General features: G+C 43.1%; 1 protein-coding gene and 1 long non-coding RNA gene across 9 annotated transcripts in view; one reads left to right on the top strand and one right to left on the bottom strand.

Annotated features, from left to right (window-relative positions):
- DNM3 (dynamin 3) overlaps positions 1 to 26,500 on the bottom strand; it is a 328,780-nt gene that overhangs the window by 137,713 nt on the left and 164,567 nt on the right. The gene's annotated exons all lie outside the window — the stretch shown is intronic.
- On the top strand, positions 525 to 1,960 carry LOC100680790. Of its 2 annotated transcripts, none has more exons than XR_005660920.1 (2): positions 525 to 697; positions 1,706 to 1,960. It is a non-coding gene; the product is annotated as an uncharacterized LOC100680790 (long non-coding RNA). The 2 variants fall into 2 exon arrangements; XR_486228.3 differs by lacking the exon at positions 525 to 697 and adding an exon at positions 711 to 958.

The following is a 26,500-nucleotide window of genomic DNA, read 5'->3' as shown; positions in this document are numbered from 1 at the left end:
CAAGACTGTGAGCCTCATGTGGGACAACCTGATTACCCCGTATCTACCCCAGCGCTTAGAACAGTGCTCTGCACATAGTAAGCGCTTAACAAATACCAACATTATTATTATTATTATTATTCTGGCCAAGGGGGATCCGGGTAGCAGCTCCTCCTCCTCCCCACAAAACACAAGCTCTGGAGCTACTACCATCAGTCGGGACCTGTCCAAAAGACATTTGTTCCTTTGGGGTGGGCATTTTTCTGAGCGATTCAATCCATCAGTGGATGGCATTTATTGGGTGCTTACTAGGTGCAGGGCACTGTACCAAATGCTTGGGAGAGCATAATACAACTGAATGAGTGGACACGTTCCCTCCTTGATGATTTTGAATTCAGCTCCCTTCCCTGTCAGTATATGCAGGGTTCAGTTCCAGCCTGCACTCGGCAAGGGAGGGGGGGGAATTAAATGCTGCCGTCATTTTATATATACAGTAGTAGGAAGTCCTGATCTTTCCCAGGGTTAGCCAGACGCTACATCTCATTCTCACTTTCAGTTTCCCCTTCCTCTCTGTTTTTCTCCTAGCGTTCTCCGTCTCTCTCCCTCCGTGCCTGTCTCCCCGCGTAAGACAGAGAGATCGAATCGAGGTGCCAGCTGGCCAGGGTGATGCTTCCGGGAGCTGGTGGAGGAGAACGATTCCAAGGGGTTAGGATTGGAGGTTGGTGGCTGCAGTTTCTCTTACCTTCTCATGCAACAATGGGCTGCCCAGGGTTCAGATATCCACCAGCTCCTAGGGCTCCCCTAGTCGGCAGGGGGAAGTTTAGGCAGTGAGCAGTGGCAGAGGCCCGGTGGATAGGAGGGATAGGGATCTCCGGGAATTGCCTTCCAAGTCCCTGGGATTTTAGTCTGCATCCAGCTCCAGTAGGAGGCATGGAGGAGACACCTGCCAAATGGCAAAGAGCTGAGCTGGAGGAGGAAGGTCAGTGATTGCTCCTCCCTAAGGACTTGGTGACTGTAATCCTACTTCTCTAGGGTTCAGGGAAGCAGCAGGGCACAGGGGGTGGAAGAGTTTGGGACACTCTATGCTTACCCTCCCCCCCGCCCTCCTCACCTCATTACTCTCTTACTCCAATCCAACCCACGCACTTCGCTCCTCTAATGCCAACTTTCTCACTGTACCTCGATATCGTCTATCTTACCGCCGACCTTCTGCCCGCGTCCTACCTCTGCCCTGGAACGCCCTCCCTCTTCATATCCGACAGTTACTCCCCCCTCCTTCAAAGCCTTACTGAAAGCACATCTCCTCCAAGAGGCCTTCCCTGACTATGCCCTCCTATCCTCTTCTCCCACTTCCCTCTGCGTCACCTTGACTTGCCCCCTTTACTCATCCCCCTTCCCAGCCCCACAGTATTTATGTACATATCTGCAATTGTAGTTCTTTATGTTAATGTCTGCCTCCCCCGCTAGACTGTAAGCTCGCTGTGGACAGGAAATGTATCTGTCATACTGTTATATTGTCCTTTCCCAACCGCTCAGTACAGTGCTCTGCACACAGTAAGCACTCAGTAAATATGACTGACTGACTGACTCTCTCTGACCCCATCCTTTCGGCTACTCATGTTGCCTTGAACTGTCCTTGAGCTGAGTGCTTAGAGGTGGTGACAAATCAAATTTCATATGTGTGTATGCATGAGGGGGTGTGTCTGTCTCTATGTCCTTCATACAGATATGGCTATAGCTACGACCATGACATTTGGTATATCGCCGAAAGATTTGAGATTCCTGCTTGGCCTCCCTGCAAAGAGACATGTGGACACACGTCGATCCTTCTAGTCTCATTTTAAACACTGGCGAGAACACCCCTCGCAGCGTTACATTTCTACACAAAGAACTCTACAGTGTAGTCCTATGCATCAACGCAGAACAATGAATAGTGCCATTTTAAGAAGGTCTATTAAAATCGAGGAACTGCATACTGATACCTATTGTGCTTCGTTTTTTAGGTTTAAACAAAGACCCGTAAATTGTACAGCACTCTACCACAGAAAAATTAGGCAGAAAAAAGGCAGCACATATGGTCCTTGTCAAAAAATGCCACAGCACTGGGAGGTGTTACACACCACTAAGAAAATCATTTTCATGACAATAAGGCCTCAGCATGCAGAGGATATAAATACTTTATGAGCCAGTTAAAGGACAGCATTATATTTTTTGGTGCAGATCCACCGAAGGAATGCCCAGCATATCACAATACATTCATGAAGACTGTTACATTCCCAGGCAGGCAGTCAAAATTCTGGGCAGGAAACCAAATTCCATGATTTTTATTTTAAACACCTTGTGTCAAACTTACCCATTATTACTAACTATGTGAGCTGAGAAAAATAGTCCATTATGCATTTAATAGTAACAATAGCCTTTTGTAGAGTGCCTTTCATTTGAGAATCTCAAAGGGCTTTAAGACCATTAAAAATAGGGGCAAGTTGTTTTAAACCCCCTTTTAAATAGATGAAAAAATTAAAGCAAGAGGAGGAGAGAACATGCCAAGCATCACACAGTGAGTTAATAAGTGAAATGGGAATAGAACTGAGACTCCAGACTCCCAACCCAGGAATTTATCCATTACACTCTATTACTTTTTAAGCATTGACTTCTATAATGGAAAATTAATGTCGGTGGTAGCATACAAATAGACCATTATTAGGATACTACAATGCCCAGTGGTTAGGGTTCTTTGTTACTCCCCAGAAGTATTGCTAATTAAAACTAAATTGTTGCTTGGATTTATTTTTTCCCCTCCAAATGCTAAATCCGTATTATACAGAATCTTCTAGGCAACCCTAGTTGGTTACCGGAGCCGTGTCAGACCCAATTACTTCGTAAAAAGGGATACGGCAAGTTAAACACATGGGAAAAGTCTTGGATCAGATATATAAATGACCTAGTGCTGCTGCTAAAATGTTGTCCTCCAACGATTTAGCAACAACAAACCACTCCCCCACCCAGACTTGTCAGCACAATGTTTATTCTCCGGCTTCCCGGACTAAAAGAGTTTGAACACATCAATGAAACACTACACTCAGCCTCAACGGATATTGTACTTAAGGAGCACCCAAACAATCTAAACATGGTGGGGGTAGAGGAAGCAGTTTGGCTCTTTCTCTGGATGACATGAGGCACCCAAATTATACAACAGTGTCGAATCCTCCATTTCATCCTTCTTACTTCATGTAACATTTGGCCCTGGCTAACGAGTAAATTGAGGCTTTTAGAATTAAATGTAAACTGCTGCATCATTCTTTCAGTGACCAGCTTTCTGGTGATCTAAAAGTTAATCTGTCTATAAAGTAATTGTAAAATGTAATATTTGGGGAAGGAAAGACAAGGGCCACAAAATATACCATGATAAGGTAAGCATGTATTCACATTAAAATGGACTTTCCCAAAATAATGAACTACCCTGGAGAGTTCCATAAAAAAATAAACTGAGACAAGAGACCCCAGAGATGGCTGCCTTTACTTTCAGTCAATCCATCAATGGCATTTATTGAGCGCTTACTGTGTGCGGAGAACCGCATTAAGCTCTTGGAGGAGTACAATAAGACAGAGTTGGTGAGCCTGGTCCTTGCCTACAAGAAGCTCACAGTCTAGAGGGGGAGCCAGATATTAAAATAAATTACAGATAGGATCATGGAAGAGGACAAGGATATGTACATAAATGCCATGGGGCTGAGCTACCAAGTGAATATGGGGTACAGGCTCGAGGTGACAGAGACGGGAGGGCGAACAGAGGAAATGAGGCCTTCGTCAGGGAAGGCCTTTTGGAGGAGATGAGATTTTAGTAGAGCTTTGAAGTGGAAACATGGGGAAAAGGACATTTTGGGAGAAAATCCTAACATCTAACATCTGCAAAACAATCAAATAATGAACAAGGCAACATATTGGGCAAAATGTAGCTCTTTTGAAATTTAGTAAAAACTTCATGAATTCAGATTTCACCAATCCAGAATTCGCTGTTAATTCAGGCACAGAATCTACTTCTAGCTTTTTTTAAAAAAACCTTCTTACTGCTGCAAAGGGAAGGTGAATCCTACCCAAAATGAGAAACTTTAAATCTGCAATGCATTTATAGTCCCATCCATGAGCGGCTAGAGGAGACTGTATCTGAGCAGTCGGATACCCAGTGGGAACCAACTTTTCGAGTTACTTATGAAGAAGTATAACTCCTTTCTGTGCCTGTTTCATTTTCCTCCTCTGCCCACTCTGACAGGAACAATTCCACCAGTCCCGACTTTTCAGCACCCTAACAAGGATGGTAATGATTCCATACTGTTATCTTCGACAGAGCCACCTGAAGCTGAATGACACGTCCCAAGTCCCAGAGAGAGTTGAAGTTGGGGCCAAGAGTTTTCAGGTCCTATTGCTCAGTCCAGACTTCACTCTGCCTCGCCTGTTTATGAAATGTGAAATGTGGAACCTAGACTAAAATGAACCCCCCTGTAACTGTACATTTTCAAACCACTGGGGAAAATTAGATCTGGGGAAGCAGAAGCATAGGTTTGAAGTCTTTGCTCGTATTATGACCTCAAATATCTGAAAGGCATTCAATCTGCTCCCACACTTTGGAATGCCTTCCCAGAACACATTCATGTGGAATCTTCTTGGTCTATTTTTAAGTGAACAGAAACGGCACTTTATTTTCTTGCAGTTTTCGTTATACTTACCATTGAACGAAGGAGATTAAAATTTTGGCTTTTTGGGGGGGCTCTCTTTTTTTGCCACACATGGGGTGTATTAATGAAGCATGGCCAATCACCAAACAATTTAACAACTGTTAACAATCAATCTAGTACCTGGAATTAGGGTACGATCTTTATTTAAGGATGGAGCAGATTTCGCTGAAGGAAAAAACAAATCCAAAACGGTTTCCATAGGGTTTTCCGCAATCCTATTGCAGCAATAAAACTGGTCAGTGAAACTTCTCCCTGTCTGCATTATCTTATTTATAGCTCTAGATCCAGATGCACAGTCGGAGACATGCATTCTAACTGGATTATATGAGCTGGAGTTCATAGGCGTACAGATATTTTGGCCAACAGCAGTTGGCTGACTCTTAAAGTGGCTCTTGCAACACTTTTACTACAGTGCCTCACAAAATGCCAAAGGGGCTGTTCTTCAATGTGCAGCAGTACGCTGAAAATCTACCGCGTAGGTCAGGTTCTCAAAGAACCCTGGCTGTAGGGTGACACCGCTTCCCATGGACAGCCTTCAGCCCTTGGCCATCGCTTCAGCTTTTTCCATTCCAAGGGCCCAGAGCTAGATCAGTGAAGCTGCATTGCAAAAAAACACTCCACCCACTAGGGCTTCAAGAACTAGGAAAGCTGAAGAGGTCTTTGAACGCGGAGCTGAAAATTTAAGAGGGGCCCGCCTTTTAAAATTGAGTTTTCATCTATCCCTTTTCTTCCCCACTACTTAATGATGAGGAGAGTAAATTAAAACAGATGTGTAAACAGGAAACCTACAGCAAACTGGCCAAATGCATGTTTGTCATTTTTAACAAATAGACGTATCGGATATTCACATATAGGAGCCATTTTCTTTCCGTGGGACCCATTCGAAGGCCTGGGGCCTTTCAGAGGGAAGTTTGGCTGATTGCTACGTCTCTGCCCTGTTCATTGCATTCCACATTCTGACTCCAAGTGATCATAAAGAACTTGAGCATCTCTTCCTGGATTTTTCGATTCGCCAAAACGCTAGCTTTTTATCTTCCCACAGAGCGTTCTCAGTAATATCACCGTGGAGCTTAGGTGTTGTTTTTTTTTTTTTTAACATTTTGACAGATCCTACAAAATGGATAAGGCTTTTATTTCCTTCCTCTAAACACTTTTCTATTAGCAAAGATGCACCTTTTGACCTATTTGCTGTAAATACATGCACACTCACACACGCACAAGCTGACTGAATCCGTTCCCGCTGCCATGAGTCAGAAGCCACAGCAACTCTCACTGAGACGGGTATCTGCTTTCACTCTCCAGGGATACAGCCTGTCAGAGCCGATGAGAAGAGCGGTAAAGGAGTTACAGAATTCAATGGGCTCTCACTCCACAGTTCTTTTGAAAGCACCCCCTCTAGACCGCAAGCTCACAGTAGGCAGGGAAACTGTGTGCCGACTCTGTCGTGGTGTACTCTCCCAAGCACTCAGTAAGGTGTTCTGTACACAGTAAGCACTCACTAAGTACCACTGATAGAGTGAAAAATGGGCATTGCCAGGGAATGAGTTACTTATCACCTAACATTAATTAAATCAAGAAAAATTGTTGGCAAATTCCGATTGAGGACACTCCAAAGAATGGGAACCAAGCCGACAGCCTCAATTGAGCCGGGAGGTGGGTCAGGTTGGAGGTGGGGCTTGGAGTAGGATCAAGGGCCAGTGACTGGCTTTGCCCAGGACTGAACATCCAATTATCGATTTGCTGCCAAATAACGGCTGGGCATCTGATTCTTTATCAATTTGTCATGCAGCCAAGCTTTTCTCAGGTTTCTTTTGCCTGTCCGGCCACCAGTGAGACTGAAGAATTACTTCTGGCCATACTGCTTCGGGTTAGGAAGAATGGGTTGGAATAATTGAATTAGTTCATGGAACAATTGGCTCTGATTCCACATCGTTTGACTGGGGTTTCACCATTTTAATCACTCATTTTAGCAAAGGGCAAGTACATTGGTGTGGTCCTAAAATAGCTCAGAGAAAATAGCAACAATCTCTTCTTCAAAGACTGGAGAACCTTTTGTACTTTTAAGTCTTTTTGACCCAGATCATTATGAAAGTTGTCACAAGTAAGCGCTTTATGAACTTTGCTCTTGCCTCCAAACTGTTCATTCATCCATTCATTCATTCATTCATTCAATAGTATTTATTGAACTCTTACTTTGTGCAGAGCACTGTACTAAGTTCATCCGAACTAAATGTACCTGCAAAGTCTTCATTAGGGATGAGAACAAACTACACTCTACTAATTGTGATGCCTATGCTAGCTTAATTGAAAGCAGTTTCTCTCACTGATGGGTTTTGTTTGGTTTTTTAAAAAAGTGTTCTAAAACCATTTTTGGTGGAAAAGGGAAGAACTGTTTGGGCACTTGGGAAGAATCAGTTGGCCTGAGGGGAAAGGAGGAGCTGATACTTTGCTCTTCTATTTGTTTTGCTAATAAAACTCCTGATTGAAAGAACTAACACCTAATCATCCGTTTTATACAAAGATTATTTGAATGGCAAGAAGCCCAGGAATACAAATGAAGTACCAAAAAACAGATACATTCAAGTAATAAACAACACATTAACCAAGCAGCATTAAGATCTTTTTCTGTTGTTGCCAAGTAATGAAAAAGCAAACTTGAGTAAAGATATCTTAGCCAGGAACTAAATAGTTAGTGATGGCTATTAATACGGAAATTCTTGGAAAGAACTTGGGGACGGTTGGGAGTTTGGGAAGTGTGATGGAACCAAAGAGAAATGAAAAGGTGAGTATTTGATTTCATTCTGATTTTGACTTCCTACAAATGAGCACCAGAACCCAAAGCTGGTCAACAGACTACTGTGGTTTCTTTGGCTGATTGCCTTCAGGCCGGCCAATACATTCTTGCAGTGATAGAGAAGATCTGACGCTGTTGGAAGCGAAGCTGCATTCCCTTACTAACAGCTTCATTGTTCCCTGTAGACCATAAGCTCCTTGTGGACACAGATCGTGTCTACCAACTCTATCACATTTGTACTTTCACAAACACTTAGCAGGGTGGTCTGCACACAGTAAGTGCTCAACAAATACCAACGATTGACTGATTTTTTTTCTTTCTCCCAGGAAGGGTTAATGCCACCAAATGAAAACATTCATCAGTGAAACTCAGATTTCAAACCTACGTGAGAAGCAGTGGGGAGAGTAAGTGGAAGAGCAATTGAGATTCATAGCAAGACTAGCTAGTAATACAGGAGAAGCACCGTGGCTCAGTGGAAAGAGCCCTGGCTTGGGAGTCAGAGGTCTTGGGTTCTAATCCTGGCTCCGCCGCTTGTCAGCTATGTGACTTTGGGCAAGTCACTTAACTTCTCTGTGCCTCAGTTACCTCATCTGTAAAATGGGGATTAAAACTGTGAGCCTCACATGGGACAACCTGATCACCTTCTATCCCCCCAGCGCTTAGAACAGTGCTTTGCACATAGTAAGCACTTAACAAATGCCATCATCATTATTATTATTATTATTATGAAAGATTCGACTACAGAAAAGTAACTTTTTAGCAATGGCTTTCAGGTTCATGAAATTTAAAGGTTAATTAAGCTGGGAAAAATATAAGCATACCACTGCACACAATCTCTCACAAGTGTGACTGTTGAACTTGAGTCTCCACTGAAATCTAGCCCCTGCACCTCACAGTGCCACCACGCTAACTCTCTAAGTTACAGATTAGATCAAATAGCCTTGCTCTCAACTCTGTAAAACCATTTCCTCTCTTTCTCCTTTTTGAAATACGGGCTATTTTAGGACCACATCACTATTTTGGACTCTCCTTGACCTACACAGGTCACATGGGGCAGATTCGGGATTTCAGAGAAAACTCAAGGTCAATAACTCCAGGTCAGATGAAAGAGAGTTAGTCATAAGAAGTGGGATACTATGAATTTCCACTAATGAGGTGGAATACGTTAACGCTACCTGGGTACCAAAAAAATAAATAAAAATGGTGGTATTTCTACTAAGTCCCTTTCTCTCATTGGCCTCACAGTGTAAGTGGGAGGGTTAGATGTAGGTTAGATACTGAGCTGAAAGAAAAAAAAATATTGGGGCAGGATAATATTAAATGTTTTCTGATTATAGTTTTGAGCCATAAAATGGAAAGCATAAGTTTCCAAACCGATGAAAAGCAGAATGATATACTTGTACTTCCCCAGTGTGACGGTGGCACGAAGCTCTTTCACATTATTGACATCCTTTGGTAAACTAGGTTGACTACCCAAATTCTCTCACCACCCTTTTTCCCCCTGACTTGCCTTTCCTGCCTCTCCCAACTTCTTTTAAACTTCCATTCCTCCATTATTGAGATTCGCTAATGGAACTACCTGTCACCTCTTCTACTCTCCCACCTGCTCAGTCTCTTCACTCACCAATCCATGCACCCTCCTGCTCTCTACAAATTTTTTCTTCCTTCTCATTTTAATTATGCTGCGCATTATTTTTTTCCTCTCCTTTCCATGTCTTATTTTATTCCTCTTTTGACTCTCCCTTTCCCTTCCTCACTTTTTCTTCTCTTCAGTCATTCTTCCACATACATATTACAGGCACACCCACAGATAATTATACATGTATGTATGTATGGGTGTGTGCACATGCATGCAGGTATGAATACGTTAGTCTGCCATCCTTGGAAATTTCTGGGCTAACTCTTGGTTGTTTGACATTTAAATGGTCACAATTTGTTAATCTGCACTCTGGTAAATCATAGGAGGCCCTTTTATAAAATCAGAAAAAAGTCTGCCTTCCTATGACATAGAAAGTTGCAATAACCCTTCATAAAGAATTCAGCATCCAGTGGCAGACACGTATTCAAATTCACTGGCTATGTTTTAGTATCATCAATTTGTTCCACTTACATTTAGTCCATCTGCCACTCTGATATTAGAGATGCCAAATCTTGGGATCCTCTCGAGCTCCCTCAAGGGTTAGATCATTCCCCCTGGGGGCTGAGTGGCATGAACGGTATTTATTAAGCATTTACAATGTGGAAAGCACTGCATTAAGTGCTGAGGAACACAAGATTTTGGATTCCGACAGTTCCCGGCCCCCAGAGGCCTCACGGCCTAAAGTACGAGAATTCAATAAAAGCACCAACAGCAAGAAGAATAATACATTGAAGCTACCTTGGGTCCCTCACTCCATAGGTGGGGCTGTCTTTGGTCCAAGTTCAAAGTTTCCCAGCTTTCCTAAAGCTTGGTATGGGGACTGCACTTGACATAATTCCAGATTCCTTGCACCCTCTCCTCCTGAAAGCGTTAGGTTCTCTCCTCAGAGATAGTGAACAGAAAGGCACCTCCCCTGGTACCAGGCACATGTAAACTGTACTGCCGGCCCTCAAGACACAAGGCGTAATGGGCTCTGGGATGGGGCGCCATATTTTCCTCCCTCCCTCTGCTCTGTGCAGCCTCGATATTGGACAAGATGGGCTATATTTAACTTGCTTTCTTCTCTGATATATTTGCTGGGATTAAGAAGCGTTGACCTTTTGACAATCTATGCCTGCGGGTTTTTTTTTTTTTTTTGCATCTGAGGATAGATACTGAAGGTACTTTAAAGTGCATGGTTTTCCACGGTGCATAATTGGCCGTACTGGCCTGCCAGGACACAAAAGACGTCAGGTGTTCTTTTTGTCCTCTTACAAGACAGAGAGTTCCAGAAACCAGAATTGCCCTTCTTTAGTCTAACTCTCCCTGAGTGAAGGCAGAAATTCAGTCCCTGGTTTATAATTCTTAATGAGGCTCAGTTCACCATACTAATTCAAAAATAAGGAGCTACAGGGAAGGTGGTAGCCAACTCAATAGGCAGGACTGAACTTCACAGTTTATACTATACTTTATAGTTTGATAATAATTCCACTTTCAACTTGCTTTCTTCTGTTATCTCATTCCACTACAGAAGCAGAGAAATGCACTCCAGAAGAGAAAAATTAATCATTTTCATTTATTTTGCGGATGAAATATGAAATTTATTCTTGGATAGAGTTATCTTAAAAGAAGGGAAAGTTACCAAACTTTAAAGCAGTAAAAAATGTGCAGGGGAAATACTGACCTATTTGAAAGCTGGAAATAATTTTTTTTAAATGGTATATACTAAGTGCTTACTATGTGCCGGTCCTATATTAAGCACTGGGGTAGATATGAGATAATTAGGATAAACACTGTCCCTATCTCACATAGGCTCACGGTCTTAATCCACATTTTACAGATAAGGTAACTGAGGCACAGAGAAGTTAAGAGATTTGCCCAAGGTCACACAACGCAAGTGGTGGGGCCAGGATTAGAAATAATAATAATAATAATAATGGTATTTGTTAAATGCTTCCTGTGTGCCAAGCACTGTTCCAAGCGCTGGGGTAGATACAGGGTAATCAGGTTGTCCCCATGTGGGGACAAAGCCTTAATCCCCATTTTACAGATGAGGTAACTGAGGCACAGATAAGTTAAGTGACTTGCCTAAAGTCACACAGCTGACAAGTGGCAGAGCCGGGATTAGAACCCACAAGCTCTGACTCCCAAGCCCGTCCTCCTTCCACTAGGCCATGCTTCTTATTCCAATAGTTTTACCAATAAGAAAGGAAAGTTCACCATCAAAATCAACAGGGTGGAACTAAACAGCACATATTTACTCAGAAACGGAGTCAGTCCTTACAGCTTCATTTTCTTCCCTTTCCCTCGGCTTCCTGTCTCATCTCTGCCACCATTTTAAGAATATCTGCAGTTAGACTTTAACCTGCCATGGCACATTTCCAGGGCAACTTTAAAACACTGGCTCTGCACATCCCAATCCTGCCAGACATAAACCCGATTGCATATACACAAAGTCACTACTATTGCTCCATTTTTTTATCCTCTCTTCAGTGAGCCAAGTATTTTACTTAGCAACCATCCTTCTCTTTCCTTACCCCCATCTTAGCTTGGGTCACTGAAATCTATAAATGCTCTCGTATTTCTCTTAGCCAGACTTCACTTCCTGACTTACAGCACTACTCAAAACTAGACAATTTAATGGTACCCACTACTAATAATAAAACGTTACAGCAATGACAACCAATAACTCATGGAAATCAACATACATTCTTCCTGACGTTTTCCTCAAAAAGAAGGCACTAAAGACAACAGGCACAGAAAACAACGACAAAGCAGTTTAATTCACTGGTATCTAACGAGTTAAAAAGCCCAGGAACAAAGAATGTACCTAATTACTACTAGCTTGGCTTTGCCTCTTAGGTTTCAGTCAGACACCACAACTTCTTTCAAATAACCCCAGTTTATTTTTGAAAAAAATTCCTTTCTTCAGACAGGATATGGGGGAGGAGTCAAAGGGTGATGTTTTACACATGCACATCTGGATACGGTCCAATTATTCCCCTTATGCTTTCCCCCAGTTGTTTTCATTTTGCTCCGTGCTTTGGCATTCATAAATTTGTGAGATTAATTGTGTGCGACCAGGATTCAATCCTGGAACTGGGCATCGGTTTAATAGTATTACAGCTAGAAGTTAACACCAAAAAGAAATACACTCAAATATTTGAAAAAAGAAAGAAAAAGTCAGAGATTTCATTTCTGCATAATATTGGAGCCAGGGGAATATGGGAGTAGAATAGGCAGTTATCTGCTCAATTAGTAGGATTAATTCACGTCAATGGAATCTAATTAGCTCCCAAAAAGGAATTAATTACAAGAGGTAGAGTGGCAAGTTTGGGTGAAAATGGTTTGTGTAATGTGTCTGTTTTACACTCAGGGAGATAGAAATGGTAAAATAATACACAATGTTAGTCAGAGACTTAACATTTCAAGCATCTTTTACTTTTCTGTAGCTCATTTTTTCCACAAAGCAATCTTCACATACCTGTTCAACTAAATGCACAGTAAGCGCTCAATAAATATGACTGAATAACCTATTGAATGAAATGCACAGCATGCTTTGAGAAATAGATGGTCAATCTCCCACGGGCCAAGTAATCTGCCTCTAAACTGCTAGTCATGCAAGCACATTGGCATCTGAAATCAAAAGGCACCTTTTCTTCCCTAAATGTAATTCCCTTTGTGTACTGTATAGCACTGCAAGCGAGTTTACCTAACATACTGGCCAATTAAATGACTTGCAGCATACTGTAAACTGTATTTCTTGATATGTACTGCTGCTTTTAAGACATGTTTTGTGTTCAGCTTTCACAGCTATTAGAAAATGTGTGTTCTAGGGGGACATTTTTTAAATGTTTGCACGCAAGCACACACACACAAACACACTCCAAGATGGGTATTATGAATAAAGTAATCTGGGGAAACCGATTAAAACTCGAGATTCAGAAAACAACAATAATTCCAGGTTGCTAGTCCAGGGTAAATCAAACTCCACTTTTCATACTGCAAATGAGGGACAGCCTACCATGTGTTAACTTTTATTCTCCACAGCCCTAGAAGCACAGGGCAGGTAGTATCAGCCCTATTTTACAGACGGTAACCCTGAGTCAAAGAAGAGTCATTCAGTTAGGTAGTTGCTGAGCAGTGGCCTCACTCCCAGTGTGTTGACTCCCAGTGTGTTGCCCTTTCTGCTCTATTTAGGATACTCAGCCTCTCAATTAGCCAGAGTTGCTGTGCATTTCTCAGCTGGAGATGACAAGTATAAACACAATTTTAGCAAAAATGTAGAGCTCATAAGCAAGGTTGATATTTATGAATTCCCAGGGCTTAATTTATGCTGGGGAAAACTATGCTAGTGACACTAAATATCTGCATTTCTTCCTGTTTCCATCCTGAAGCAACTTCCTTCAGGCTGCAGTAGTCCTGTCCCTATGGTTGCCTTACCCTGCCGCCGGAATGAAGCCCTGGAAACGATAGCCTGGAGACCGATTAGGAGAAGCAGCACGGCCTAGTGGATAGAACCTAGGCCTGGGAGTCGGAAGGTCATGGGTTCTAATCCCGGCTCCACTGCTTGCCTGTATGACCTTGGGCAAGTCACTTCATTTCTCTGGGCCTCAGTTGCCCCATCTGTAAAATGGGGATTGAGACTGTGAGCCTCACACGGGACAGGGACTGTGTCCAACCTGATCCGCTTGTATCCATCCTATTGCTTAGTACAGTGACTGGCAGAGAGTAAGTGCTTATCAAATACCACGATTATTATGATGATGATGATTTTACCCTACACTCTTCAGCTTTGCCACTTAATGAGAGTTCCCGCCTGCCAAGATTCCTGATTGGGCTGGATTCCGGATTTGGGCTGGGTTGGAGCTGAGGGCAATAATTTGGACATCCTACTTGAAAGTATTTTTTTGCCTGACTTGCTTGTGGGTGCTTCATTTCAGCACACTCTATATTAATTTGGTGGGAATCCTTCATCAGTCTTTCACAGGGGTTCTATAACTCAGAGCCCTGAGTGGGGCTACCATCAAGCTAAGAACAATGCCGGGCAACTGGCAGCTGTGACTGGCCCAGGCCTGAGTTAAGGGGCACATTGTGAGATTAAACTGACCCCTCAAAAACTACATTTTTCAGAGGTGAATTTTGACAGGGAATGGTTTTAGGGAAGGAATCCTAATTTTCCAAACTTAATTAAGATTTGGTGCACTTCCCAACAGCCATGAGGGTCTGGGTAACGCCTCGTGGGGGTTTGTGGGGAGGGGAGGGGCGCCTGTTTTGTGATGAAAACAAGTAGAATATGGCTTTTGTTCTAAATCCTTTTGTACACACCTAACCCAAGTCAGATGTCCCCACTCCAGTACTGATAAGATGCCGGCACTCCGGAGCTCCATGGTCAGCGATTTTTGGCTCACCATTTAATCTTCAGCAATTCACGGGTGATCCCGATGAAGCTGCTCATATAAAAATTCCGTCGTTTTAAAGACGATGCTGACAGTGAGAGCCTATCAGTGCGTGCCTATGGCTCAACAGGCTGATGAGACACCTGCACTCCCACACTCTTTGCATGTAAAGCTAAAAGCTTGCCATGCTAAGGGATTTCCTCCACAGAGATGGGTTTTAATGTGTGTCACTGCACCCCGAGATTAAAGTTCATTAGGCATGATCCTCTGTGAGCTTGGTGCACATCTTATAGCTTCTAGCATAGCGGCACACACAGATGGTTATCAACAATTTACTTTATGTTCTCTCCTTAAAGGAATTAGAAACTATTGGCCGCTCTGCAGGCAGCATTAAATCTTATTTAGCAGTTGACGATGCAGTTCATATTTTTAAAAAGTGGTGACAGAACAAAATGACTTCTGTAGTAATGTATTGCTGGTTGCATTTGAGGAAGATGGTTGCTGGAAACCCATCAGGCTAGCGCCGTCTCTTTTTCCAGTTGCCTTTCACCGATTTCATGTGCATCGTCTCCTCTATCCTCACTGCAGCCCAGAAAAATAGACAAGGGCTGGTTTTATTAACCACTTTTTTTTTTTTTAACAGATGAACACTGAGACCCAGGGCAATTAATTGATTTGCCTAAAGTCATCCAGTCAGAAGTTCTGGAATGAGAGCCCTTATCTCCAGAGTTCTAGCCCAGTGCATCTGCCACCAGATCAAGCCACCTCCCCTCCTGATTTTTTTCTCACATGCAAGGTCGCACAGGTCAAGATGCTAACCAGTGAGTGGCGTTTCAGGATGCAGAAGGAAATGAAAATCCTACTCCCAAAGTGCAGGGGCTCCAGCATGCTTTTCCTCAGGTGTGACATTTACATTCAAATAACTGATGAATTTGTCAATGCATTCCCCCAAAACCAGGCCTGACTGGTAATTCCGTTGTTTGTGTCTTAGCCATGAAATCCATTTTTAAGCCTACCCAATTGAACGATGCTCTTGACAATCGTTTTAGCTTCTTAGTCCATGTTGACTGTCTATCCATCTTAAATGCCCATCACCTATTTTCTTTAGGCTCAAAGGAAAATTGACAATTAATGTCACATTGTGCCCTATCATGTTCTAGGAGAAGCCTGGGAGACCTCTTCATGCCAAAAAGGGAACATTAAACTAGAAATTTGGGGTGCTTTGCCTTCATATACTGGGAGGGAGTTTGATTCTCCCTTAGATGTCCCTCCAAATGGACAGTTTGGCAAGCTTCTCCTGACATGAGGTAAAGTAACGGGTAATCTTAACTAGTAAGTAAAAGGAACATTGAAGCATAACGCCAGCTAAGGATAACACTAAGGTATTTGTTCAGAAGTGTCCGCCAACGAAGATAAATCATCAAGGTGTAACTTGTCAGTCCATACCAGACCAAACAGTAAAACTCAGTTGTTTGAGTCCAAGTTTCCATTCCTGCCAAGCAGTCGATCTGGGAGTCTCAATCTTCTCCAGTCATTAATGAGCCTATTTTGTATTTCAAAACAGAACAAATTCATTTGACAATGAGCCCCGGGTTAGGTAGAGAAAAGCAGAGAAATCTCAGAATCTGTTCGAAGCTCAAGCTTAATATCAGTGAACTTGAGTCCCCTTCAGTTGGTTGTCGCGGGGCCAAGGAAAAAGAAAAAGACAACATAATACCCTACTTTCCTGGATTTGAAAAAAGTGAGCCGTACAGATCGGTAATTATTAATTTTCTCATTTGCGGAAGACACACTAAGTATTTGGAAAAGAAAGCTTGAGCTGGCCTACTTCCTGGGCCTCTTTCTCATCTCACCCACAGCCGACCCCTTGCTTACGCCCTGCCTCCTACCTACAGCTCCCTCCCGCTTCACGACCCAGAGTTCACTGCACACCCCATTTCAAAACCCTTCTGAAATCACATCTCGCTACCTTCAGTCTCCCAACTCCCAGAGCCTCACCTTCACACAAGCACTTTCATGTCACTTAAGCACTCGAGGACTCCCAATCCCCCACAACATTTATGTACAAAGCTTATACTCTCAACCGCTTCCTCCCACATGTAACATATTTTAGTGTGTGTCTCTCTGCTAGATTATAAGCTCCTTGAAGCAGGACTCACGTCTGCTGATTCTATTATATTCTCCCCAACTCGTAGTATAGTGCTCTATACAAGTAAGGCTCTCAGTAAATGTTATTGATTGATTATGCATGATCAGCAGTAGGAATTATCATCATAGTCACTTACGCTTTTTTTTCCAGATAGTGTTCAGCCCGGATGATGGGGATCCTACAAAACTAAATGTGTGAGAAAATGCATCTGAGAAAACCTGCTAGAGTACAAAAGAAAGACCCCTAACCCTTTTGACAACTATTCATCACATGACTATCTACTGAGAACCTTAAACTTTTCAATTTTTCAAATAATAAGCATTGCCCTCTATGATGGCAGTAAAAACTGGATCCCAGAAGGCAAAATCTGGACTTCTGCCTGGGAATGACTTCACTCGATACTAAAGGATTGCTGGCATAGGTGTGTAACACAGCAGCTGTTGACTAGTGACAATTCCCACAAAGGAATCTTAAGACCCTAGTTGTTGGCTTAGAAGGCATCTTTGTTGGCTTCAGGTTACATTTGTATTTCTCCCCTGCAGCACTGAATTCCTGTTCTTTTAAAGAAAAATAAAAGCAGCAAATCACTTATGGATCTTATCATAAGGCACTGGAAAGAAATGATTCTATTGTTTACATATGTTCATTGAAAGTCAAAGTAGCCAAACCCTCAAGAGGCACAAAAAGGTAACGAACCAATTCCTGTGGGGGACATGTGAAAATATTCATGACAGCTGAGTCATGCCAGTTTACAAAACCACCTCTGTTTAAATTATATGCTTTTCTGACAGATCCTTTCCAAACCATAAGGACAACTAGAGGCGCTTCCTTGGAGACAACCTAATCAATCTCTATCCACTGAAGAGCCATGCCAAAAGGGGACAGAAATACCATATCAGGAGGCCGATAGGCGGCCCAGGAGGGTGAGAACTACATTAGAGTTTAATATAAAGTCGCTACAGAGGTAGATCGATCACCCAGTGCTTGAAGAAAGGAGAAGAAATGCAGTTATATGACTGAACGGGCCAGTCGATGACAACTGACTTGCCTTGGGAACTGACAAATGTACTGCCTTGTTTGCAATGCATCAAATGAACAAAATAATAAAATCCTGTGCCTGTACCTTTTCCCATTATAAATCACTCAAAAAGCAGCATCTGAACCATCAAAAGGACTAAATATCATAACTGTGGAGAATAAAAAAAAATACTACAAGGGGTTCTGCAACAACATCACAGCAGCCCTGCTGAAACAGGAAAACCCAACTGCAAATATAGTCAGTTCTCCAATAACCTGTACATTAAGAAAAATTTGGTTTAGAGTATGCAGATCTTGACTGATGTTGGGGACACGTCCAAAATGGTTTATCCCACTGTCGCATTCTAACCAGACACAAGTCACTTAGGTTTGTTCCCCGATTCTAATTTCAGTAAATTTCTCTGCAAAAGGTACTTTGAAAACATGCATTATGGGACAACGGGCTGCACTGTGAGCAGTGAATGGGTCCTTCTCTAAAATACTACCAGGCAACCATCAAAACCATGGCATAACAAAGACTCACCACCACGCCTGATTTGCTAAAAATAACTTGGACTCAAAAACAACTTGCAGTAAAGAAATGCATGAACAAAACCTTGCAACTCATTGCAATTATTACAAAACAAAAGCCCACAGAAACCTGTGATGTGATTATATGAAGCAAGCTAAATAACATGGTTGGCCACTGGCAGAATGCCTAAACCCTAAAGCCTCCAGGACATACTGATCACCACCAAACTAGGGACTTTTACTCATCACCAAATTAATTGTGTGTGGGCCGGGATATGACAAAACACCTCAATTAGCATGGTGGCTGTTTGGACAGAAAGGAAGGCACAGATCCTGGAAATGACATGTAGGAAGAACTCACAGTGTTGGGCAAGAGTTTTTTAAAGAGAAGGGAGAAGTCAAGGATAATGCCAAGGTTATAGGCTTTGGAGATGAGAGAGATGGCTGTGTTAGATCTGGATCCGATGACGGTCTTCAAGAAATGTACAAACAAGAAAGCAACCTAATCCTGAGATTCTGCAAGAGCTCTTTCTCACCTAAGAGTGATTCTCAACACCAAATACAACGACCTTCAAGGAGGTCCTAGAATACAATTAGCCCCCCCCGTAATAATAATAATAATAATAATAATAATGATGGTATTTGTTATGCACTTACTAAGTGCCAAGCACTGTTCTAAGCGCTGGAGGTGTGTGGGGGGGTGGTACAAGGTAATCAGGTTGTCCCTCGTGGGGCTCACAGTCTTAATCCCCATTTTACAGATGAGGGAACTGAGGCACAGAGAAGTTAAGTGACTTGTCCAAGGTCACACAGCAAACAAGTGGCAGAGCGGGGATTAGAACCCATGACCTCTGACTCCCAAGCCCGGGCTCTTTCCACTGAGCCACGCTGCTTCTCTATTCTGAGCTCTTCGCTGGATGGGGTTTGGTGAATGGACACTAAGGGAGAAGCTGTAGGGTGAACCTATCAACCTCCACTCCAAACAAAAACTCCTCACTCTAGGCTTCAAGGCTCTCCATCACCTTGCCCCTTCCTACCTCTCCTCCCTCCTCTCTTTCTACCACCCACCCCGCACGCTCCGCTCCTCCGCCGCCCACCTCCTCACCGTCCCTCGGTCTCGCCTATCCCGCCGTCGACCCCCGGGTCACGTCCTCCCGCGGTCCTGGAACGCGCCTCCCTCCTCACCTCCGCCAAACTGGTTCTCTTTCCCTCTTCAAAACCCTACTTAAAAATCACCTCCTCCAAGAGGCGTTCCCAGACTGAGCTCCTCTTCCCCCTCTACTCCCTCTGCCATCCCCCCTTTACCTCTCCGCAGCTAAAGCCTCATTTTCCCCTTTTCCCTCTGCTCCTCCACCTCTCCCTTCCCATCCCCACAGCACTGTACTCGTCCGCTCAACTGTATATATTTTCGTTACCCTATTTATTTTGTTAATGAATTGTACATCGCCTTGATTCTATTTAGTTGCCATTGTTTTTACGAGATGTTCTTCCCCTTGACTCTGTTTATTGCCACTGTTCTTGTCTGTCCGTCTCCCCCGATTAGACTGTGGGCCCGTCAAATGGCAGGGACTGTCTCTGTCTGTTGCCGACTTGTTCATCCCAAGCGCTTAGTACAGTGCTCTGCACATAGTAAGCGCTCAATAAATACTATTGAATGAATGAATGAACCAAAGGGGGCACACTCATTTAGGGAGGATGGAATAAATGATTTCAAGATTAGGAAATCATACCTTAAACAGTGTGATAATCATTCATACACTCATTCAATCATATTTATTGAGCACTTACTGTGTGCAGAGAACTGTACTAAGTTCTTGGGAGAGTATAACAACAAGTAGACACATTCCCTGCCCACAGTGATCTCAAGTCTAAAAAGGGAGACAGAAATCATATAAATAAATAAGTAAATGACAGATATGTACATAAGTACAGTGGGGCTGGAAAGGGGGGTTGAATAAAGGGAGCAAGTCAAGGCAACGAATTGGGAGAACCCTGGAATCCCGATGGGCAGAGACTGGGAGAAGAAACCCCTTGAGGGGAGGATTTGAGATCACATTACTGAAAGACGGTCTTCTCACACATAGCGACACGACAGGTCCCGAAGGAAGACCAAATGCATCAGTGCAACCAATAACTGTCTGCAGATCCATGAAGTACCGTGTTTCACATTAAGTAGCCGCTCAAGCAATCAACTGTATCTATTGAGCACTTACTGGGTGCGCAGCATGGTACTCAGTGATTAGGCAGGTGCAAGAATAGCGTGGTTACACACGATCCCCAGCCTCAGGTGCTGAGTGATTAATTAGACCACAGAGCCATCAGCATTTTTAAACCAGATGCCCTGTGTTTCTGGGACTTCACATGAAACCAAAGAAACATGTCCTAGTCTAGTAATTCAGTGAGCCATTCTTAACATGAGAGGTAGGTTCTAAAAAAATGATACCTTTCCTAACCCCATCAACTACCCTTACCAGGAGAGGCTTGAGTAAGTGAACACCACAGCGCTGATGGTCGACACACAAACCAGGTAGGCTATGACTAGGGTGGCATATTTTCCACTCTGCTCTCCAAGCTGGAATACCATTTAAAAACTCTATTTCCCAATAACTCTGACACTCACTTCCTCTCAATAAATCTAAGAGATTAAGTTTTGCAGGAGCCTTGGCTTGTACTTCTGCTTCTTCAGCTTTATCTCTCTGGCCTGAGATGGGATGGTTGGAAACAGAAATATACCCCCTTGGAGCTGAGGGAACATGCAGTCTCTGGTCGTTGCTCTAATCCGGGGGAGATGAAGTGCTGAACAGTAAACCACTGGCCTAAAACAGATACATTCTGAAATCCACGACAGTTTCCTAAAGTCCCACTCGGGAAGTTAAAGACTTTGCTGTAAGAAAACAGCTCGAAGTGCACTAGGAGGAATGGAATGGAATGGAATGGAATGGAATGGAATGGAATGGAATGGAATGGAATGGAATGGAATGGAAGAAAGAAAGAGAGAGAGAGAGAAAGAGAGAGAGAGAGGAAGAGAGGATGAGAGGAAGAGAAGAAGAGAGGGAGGGAGGGAGGCAGGGAGGCAGGGAGGCAGGAAGGCAGGAAGGCAGGATAAAAATCATTCATTTTTTCGCTCACCAGGAGAGGGAAAGAGGATGACAATGGAAAGGTAGAGTTTAATATCTTTTTGGTTTCAGTGTTCCGTAAGAAATTGCTCCTCTAAACCAAGGCTCAAAGTTAATATCACTAAAGTAGGCAAGGAAATCAAAGAAGTCCACTAGTTTAGGAACTTAGTCACACTATTTATTTATTCATTCTTCAATATTATTTATTGGCCATCTACTGTGTCCATAACACTGATCTGAGCATTTGGGAGAGCCCGATAAGAGTAAAAACAGTGGTCAATGCCTTTAAAAAACTTACCATATAATGGGGAATTCAAGAGGGCATAAATTGCAGATCTACAGAGGGACCCGGCGAAAAAATATAACTATGATGGATATCAGCAGGAGTATTAAAAAATTTATGTGAATAACTGAAGTGCATGAATTGATGTACACCGTCAGTGCTAAGGACAGCTGTTGGAATATGATATGCAGCGGTACCAATTAGATGAAAGATGCCTCCTGGAGGAAGTGGGCTTTCAGAAAGGCTTTGAAAATGGGATAGGATGTGGCCTGGAAGATTTAAGTTGTGATGGAATTCCAGGCAGGAGGAAGGGAATGAGCAATGAGTTTGAGGTAGGAAAGTTGAAAGTAAGGTATAGTAAGATGGTTAGCTTGGTGGGTGGGGAATGGGGGTGAAGAACGTGTGTTGGGGTGCAGCTGATAAAGAGAGTGGGCATGCAAGAAGGCGGCAGATTGGTAATCTTACTTATAGCTTGAGCCTGATGGATTACGCTCAGAGACTGGCTAATCAAATTCCTACTCCACTGCTGTAATAAAGAGATATCAGATCACTAGGAGTGGCTGATGCGCCATCCCCCTCTACAATGGACATTTGAAAAACAGATACCCTACTACTCACAAGGGCCCAGTGTGCTGCTGTTTATCTTATTCTGGGAGGGCTGAATGACATGACTTTAAAATTATCCAAAGTCTGAGTCACTTAAACCATTCCAAGGTGAAACTCTGTGAAGCTGGGCAGAGAAAAAGTTTAGAATTTGAGACTGATCCCTCGTGAGCAGTTGAGTTACCACTTACAAAAAAAGGAATGAGATTGGCTCTCTTTCTGGAGTTACTGTAAGCTGGGAAATAATAGGACACCCGGCGGAGATACTTCTCAGCTAGAACTTACAACCAGTTTTGAGGCACTGAATTGAGCTACATTCTGGAAAGAGTCTACTGGTTGTGCCCAACTACTGGGCCGTCCAAAGGTTTTTACAAATCGCTGTAAATTTCTCCTTCAGTGAAACCACAGCCTCTACTCCTGACTTACACATAGCATATTTCATATTTTTTTTTTCTATTTTTCACCTCAGAGTCTCTCCGGTGAAATAAAACTTGAGGACTTCCTCTACTCGGTGTAAAATGCTGTAGTCTTTTAGTCTGTTGTATTCCAGATATTCCTTTAGAGAGATGTTTAAATCAGATTACAAGCAGGGTCCAAGAGCTGGCTACCTTGAGATATGCTTGAATTATTCAGCCTGGGCCAAAGAGCCCCAGAAAGAAAAAGGCAGTGTGTTTTCGGTTTCTTTCATAAGAGGATCCTTGTTGTCTCTGAAAGCTGATGCCTTGCAATATCCCTCACGTGGTGGACGAGAATGGGAGTAAGCAAGTTGCAGTCAGGTTTTCTCCATCTACTTTTCCTAGACCTTCCCTTTCTGCGCTCCTAAGAGGGTAGAGGTTATGATATTAACCATTTCAGATATCCTCACATTCCTCTTTTGAATGCATTTGATATTCAACTTGTCTTCAATCCCACAGCACTTACATATCTATAAATTTTATATTATCAATTATTTATATTAATGTCTCTCTCCCCCTCTAGACTCTCAGCTCGTTGTGGGCAGGGAATGTGCCTCCCAACTCTCTTGTACTGGGAAGCAGCATGGCCTATTGGCAAGAGCCTGCCGGGCTTGAGAGTCAGAGGTCATGGGTTCTAACGTCGCCTCCGCCACTTGTCTACTCTGTGATCTTAGGCAACTCACACCACTTCTGCGTGCTCCAGTACCTCATCTGTAAAATGGGGCTGGAGACTGTGAGCCCCACGTGGAACAACCTGATTACCCAGTATCTACCCCAGTGCTTAGAACAGTGCTTGGCACATAGTAAGCGCTTAACAAATACCATCATTATTATTAGTAGTACTCTCCCAAGTGCTTAGTACAGTGCTCTGCTGACAGGAAGCACTCCAATACCAATGGTGATGATGAGGATGATAACGAAAGGGACCTTTCTCTGGACTAACAGAAGAGGGTGGAAAACGAAGCTTCTTAGGGGTGGCAAGAATGGAAGAGGAGGAGGAGAAGAGGAAATGAGGTGTAATCAATTCAACCTCAGCTATACCTCACCTAATCTCATTGCAGTTATGTACCTATCTTACAGACCCTATTATTTAGGCACCACTCATGTATGTGACCCCCTTTCCTTCTTCCTCCTATCTGTAAATTTCTCCCCGATGGATTTTCAGTTCCTTGAAGGCAAGACATGTCTACTAACTCTGTTTCCCTCTTCCAAGCACTTAGACCTGTGTGCTGTACAAAATAGGTGTTCAATCGATACTACCGGCGGATCAAAATTTCAGAGAGACCAAAACCAAACTCCTTTCTCTTCCCCTCAGGACAGCTAGCTCAAAATGCGGTGAGATAAAAATGCAAACTCATTACAGTCAGGGAAAGTGGAACCTAGGTAATAAAATCCTGATGGAATTGGGAAGATGTTTCCCTCCCCACAGAGAGATAACACCCCGAGAACCTCTGTGAGGGCCTGAACGTATTAATAATGTACAGATCTCAGGCTAACTAGCCTTAAGCCTATTTTTGTCTCCAACGGCTATTTTCGGGCCATCCCTTTCAGATCTGAAATTTGAAATCCAAGAGCTGCCGCTGGGTTCAGTCTCTCCAAGAGCTCAGAGTGTAAACCCCAGGATGGGGACATGTGGTTTCTGCAGTTGGGCGAGAGGTATTTGCTAGACTGGGCCCAATTTTAGCTTTGCAAAACTCCAAGAGTCTCCATAAGCATATAATGTGAAAATGCAGAGTCCTCTGAGGTTGCTTCATGTGTAACTAGGCCCCGGGCCCAACATCTGCAGCAAGGTGCCTCTGGTTAAAACCTGCTATGTGCTTGATACTTCCACTGAGAGAAAGAGGACTTAAATGCCGGGACATGGAAAGAACGCTTTTAACTAAGCCACGTCTCCCAGGGCCCCCATATACTGCCTTCGCTTTGTGGAGACAAGCCAGGCCTTTGGGGTTGCTCGTGAACATTTTTAACGACTCCAGCACCCCGGCGGTGATTTCGACACATACTTGGACGCCTTCCAGAGGGCTGTTCTTAATCAGCCAATTGTCCCGATAGGTGAACATGAGAACACTCGATCCTGTGTATAAGCACCCCGCCATGCCCACTGAACCTTTTCTTCAACGACGGGGCTCATTTCATCCCCACAGTTAACATACACAGTGAGAAATATCAGTCTCCCAGCAGGAATACAAGTTCCTACTGGAGGCAGGAGAGGTTCCTTTCGGCGTACAATCGAAACAAAAACGCTATTTACTACTAGCAATCTCAGATCGGTTCTGTGTTTTCATAACACCTTTTTCCTCCATGTGCATGTTTACTTGCAAATCCAGGGAGACGGGGGAGGAGGGGAGAACAATTCCAAACATTCATAATTGACTCTTCATTTTTTAGGGACTGGCACTTACGGAACTGCACTTTCCCCTTTTGCTTTTAGGTAACAGGAAATGTCTATAGAAGCCCATCACCTTCTTCTGGGACTGATTTGGAGTCATCTTTGTCAAGGAGCGATCCGATTCTTTAACAGTTACATCTGCTGAATTTTAATGCTCACCGATGGGATTTGGGATAACTCATCTAGGAGAGGTTCTGATTCTATTTGTTTGCAAAATATCAGGGATGTTGGAGAGAGAAGCTTTCGACAAGTTGAAAAATGAAATTTCTTTTACCAGGAGGTTTGTTAGCCCCTGTCTTTGACATATAGCAATTTCTCAAACCCTTGATGTTAATCCAACCCTTATTCATTTGGGGGACTGATATCCTGTCTGGAGATTGCGGAGGACCCTTGCTTTTACTATTTTCGGTTGCCCAAGGTTTGGGCCATTTCACTACATATTTACCTACAGACCCACTGAGAGGCTCGAGAGCATGGAATATTTACTATCTTACCAGGAAGCTAGGAAAGATGGGAAGCAGCACTGCCTAATAGAAAGAGCACGGGCCTGGGAGTCAGATGATAAGAGTTTTAATCCCAGCTCTACTACGTACCAGCTTCGTGACCCTTGGCAAGTCACTTAACTTCTCTGTGCCTCAGTTTCCTCATCTACAAAATGAGGATTCAACACCTGTTCTCCCTCCTAGCTGTGAACCCCATTTGGGACCTGATTATCTTGTATTCATTCATTCATTCAATAGTATTTATTGAGCACTTACTATGTGCAGAGTGCTGTACTAAGCGCTTGGAATGTACAATTTGGCAACAGTTAGATCTACACCAATGCTTAGTACAGTGCTTGGCACACAGTAAGTGTTTAAATACCACCATTATTGTTATCATTATTATTATGAAGATGGTCAAATCAATTTCTGCAGACTTTGCATGCATGACAAAATGGCTGTTCACACACAGTGAACTAAACATTCAACTTTATGGTTTACCAGACCAGGTGTGCAGAGTTTAAACATGGATGGGCAGAAGACAACCTAAAGTGTCAGTGAGATACCATACTCAGATACTCCGAGCCATTCGGGAAGACGTGAGAACCAATGTGAGCGTTTTCTCAGAGGTGAGAATTTCCAGGATTGAAGCAATGACTTTTCAGCAAAAAGTTTGCTTGTCTGGTCACCTGATTGGATTGGATTCCTAACTAAACCAAGGGAGGACAAAACATTTTAAAGATGTCCTAAAATCTAAGTTTTTTAACAAAAAAAAGTCCATTGTTTTGGAAGTCCAGGTTTTAGACATCTTATCCTTTCAGAGATTTTCAGGGGGAAAAAAAAAAGAACGAATAGCGGAAAACTGTAAACTGAGAACCCCTGAGTCACCCTCTCCCTTGGAAACATCTGCCCAAAATGCAACAAACCTTGTTGGTCTTGGATCAACCTTGTT

Source organism: Ornithorhynchus anatinus, chromosome 16, assembly GCF_004115215.2.
Source record: "Ornithorhynchus anatinus isolate Pmale09 chromosome 16, mOrnAna1.pri.v4, whole genome shotgun sequence".
In the NCBI taxonomy this organism is placed as follows: domain Eukaryota; kingdom Metazoa; phylum Chordata; class Mammalia; order Monotremata; family Ornithorhynchidae; genus Ornithorhynchus; species Ornithorhynchus anatinus.
Note: the sequence above shows the minus strand (reverse complement) of the source record. Positions and strands in the feature narration are given on the sequence as shown.